Here is a 2,500-nt window from a genome sequence, read left to right as displayed (position 1 = left end):
GTCTGATAGAACGGTGCAAGGTCTCGGCAAACCAAGACTACGCCATACTCGTTGCAAAGCCGCCGAATGGTACCGTAAACCAAGAATAGTGACGTAAGAAAATAGAATGTCGTTTTTTGATTTGGAACGTGACGTGTTTTAGAATGGATATGTGTGTGTGTGTGTGTGTGTGTGTGTGTGTGTGTGTGTGTGTGAGAGAGAGAGGGAGAGAGAGAAGGAGTGAGGGAGAGAGAGTGTGTGTGTGTGTGTGTGTGTGTGTGTGTGTATGTGTATGTGTGTGTGTGTGTGTGTGTGTGTGTGTGTGTGTGTGTGTGTGTGTGTGTGTGTGAATGTCTGAGGGGTACTCGGGTCCAGCGCGAGCGTTTTTTATGGTCGGTCTAAGCGTAGTGCCATTCCTTGCAAGAGACTTTCATGGTTTCGCACCCTTTTTCTCACGTACGGTCCTTATCGCTGCCAACGCTAGTTATGTGTATACAACTCTCCTGTGTTCACTTTCAAGTGAATAACTATCGTTCTGATATCATTTTAAAGTGAAGCTAAAGAAACCTGGTATCGGCACTGCTGTGCATCTCCTATGATCTCAATGGTATCAAGGCACGCCTTTGCCGCGACAAGGTTTGCCAATACCGGCACTTGTCTTGTCTAGACAGTGACGTCATTCATAGATGACGCCAATCATAAATGACGTTTGTCAAGGGAACTTATGCTTTCAAGTGTTGCTGCTTCCAGTGACAGGAAGGTATATAGATTGATCATTGTATACAATCAATTTATCATTGTATACACAAATTACACAAACGTCATCTTGTGAGGGACCAAAAAATATTGAAACTCTCGGATGATTTTTTTGTGTGGTATCAACCTCGACCTACGGTCTCGGTTGATACCACAAAAAAATCATCCTCGAGTTTCAATATTTTTCGGTCCCTCACTCGATGACGTTGTGTAATCTCTATGTATACAACTCTCCTGTGTTCACTTTCACGGTCTCGGTCAAGTCAATAACTATCGTTCTGATATCATTTTAAAGTGAAGCTAAAGAAACCTGGTATCGGCACTGCTGTGCATCTCCTATGATCTCAATGGTATCAAGGCACGGGTCATAGAGATCAATTTAGATCTAGATCTATTTCCGGTTGTGTTATTTTCCTTCCACCATTCCTCGATGGAAAAGAGTTCGTGTTGTTTTTGTTTTAATTTTTGTCTTTGTCGTTGATCATTGTATACACAAATTACACAAACGTCATCTTGTGAGGGACCAAAAAATATTGAAACTCTCGGATGATTTTTTTGTGTGGTATCAACCTCGACCTACGGTCTCGGTTGATACCACAAAAAAATCATCCTCGAGTTTCAATATTTTTCGGTCCCTCACTCGATGACGTTGTGTAATCTCTATGTTTCTCGCACGTGAGATATCGTAGGTGCCGGGGCGTTTCCGTGGCAGAGGTCGTTGGTTGCCCTGTGTTTTCTCTGGCATCATTCATCAGCAAAAAGGACTAATGCTCATGAATATGCATGGCGTATTGATAATGATTATTGTATTGTTTAAATTCACATTGTTCATAAGGGTTGAAGAGAATAATAGTCTGCATAAGTTATGTAACGTTTTGATACATATATTTTTATAGTTTGTTTTTGAAGAGAAATTGGGAATTTTCTTTGGAACGAAGGGACTATGTTGTAGGCGTATTACTTTGATAAGTAATTTGTTCCTGATATCCTCGTTTGTGGCGCGAATATCTTTCTTTGTTTTCCTGACTCTGGAACCGTAAAGACGTTTTTTGCTAATTGTGTTCCCAGGGATTGGTGATTTTGTAACTTGTGTTCTGCACAAGAAGGTACGTTTACATTTTATTTGTGATTTTATAGATGTTTTGTTGTTAGTTTATAAGTATCTATTTTGTATGCATTCTTAGTTTTATAATTGCGAAATATTGAATTTTGTGTTGAAAGAATTATTGAGTCTCTTTATTAAACGTAATCAGGATTTAAGAAATGTATGTTTGATAGTTGTTCACGGATATTTTGCATTGTTCTAGTTTGATTGTGTAAAGATATTGTTTAGAATTGGTTTATTATAAAAAGTGGTCTGATAGGTTACGGATGTTTGTGATTGTTAGATAAAAACGTGTGTCAAATTATATGATAGCGAGCTGTATGAATTGTATGGGAATTACACTAAGGTCCAAATGGCATAAGATGAATTTTCCCTATTACGGATAACATTCTGTTTTTAATGAATAAGTGAGAACTGCGCCCACGGCGTGGCCCTATTTTTCTTTTTCCCTTTTCCCTTCGTCTGCTAGGGTCTGGCAGTAAACGCACAGCGCGCGCGCGCCAGAGTCTTGACAGGTACCTAGGAATGTACCGCGCAGTAGCTGATTAATTGTTCAAGAGTATCCCCCCTTCCCTTCCTTCCTCTTCCCTTGTCCTTCGTTCAGATCATGGTGTAGCCTGAGCGAGCTGTTCACACAGGAGATGTCGACCGTGACCGAGA

At 40.3% G+C, this 2,500-nt stretch overlaps 2 protein-coding genes and 1 long non-coding RNA gene across 3 annotated transcripts in view; 1 reads left to right on the top strand and 2 right to left on the bottom strand.

Annotated features, from left to right (window-relative positions):
• Positions 1-2,500, bottom strand: part of LOC138965619 (uncharacterized) — a 498,821-nt gene that overhangs the window by 190,442 nt on the left and 305,879 nt on the right. The window lies entirely within an intron of this gene.
• The window catches only part of LOC138965511 (uncharacterized), a 422,657-nt gene that overhangs the window by 220,892 nt on the left and 199,265 nt on the right, over positions 1-2,500 (top strand). The gene's annotated exons all lie outside the window — the stretch shown is intronic.
• LOC138965563 (multiple epidermal growth factor-like domains protein 10) overlaps positions 1-2,500 on the bottom strand; it is a 19,686-nt gene that overhangs the window by 6,295 nt on the left and 10,891 nt on the right. The window lies entirely within an intron of this gene.

Source organism: Littorina saxatilis, linkage group LG1 (genome assembly GCF_037325665.1).
Source record: "Littorina saxatilis isolate snail1 linkage group LG1, US_GU_Lsax_2.0, whole genome shotgun sequence".
Taxonomy (NCBI): Eukaryota; Metazoa; Mollusca; class Gastropoda; order Littorinimorpha; family Littorinidae; genus Littorina; species Littorina saxatilis.
The sequence above is the reverse complement of the archived record's forward strand: the minus strand, read 5'-3'. Positions and strand labels throughout refer to the sequence as shown.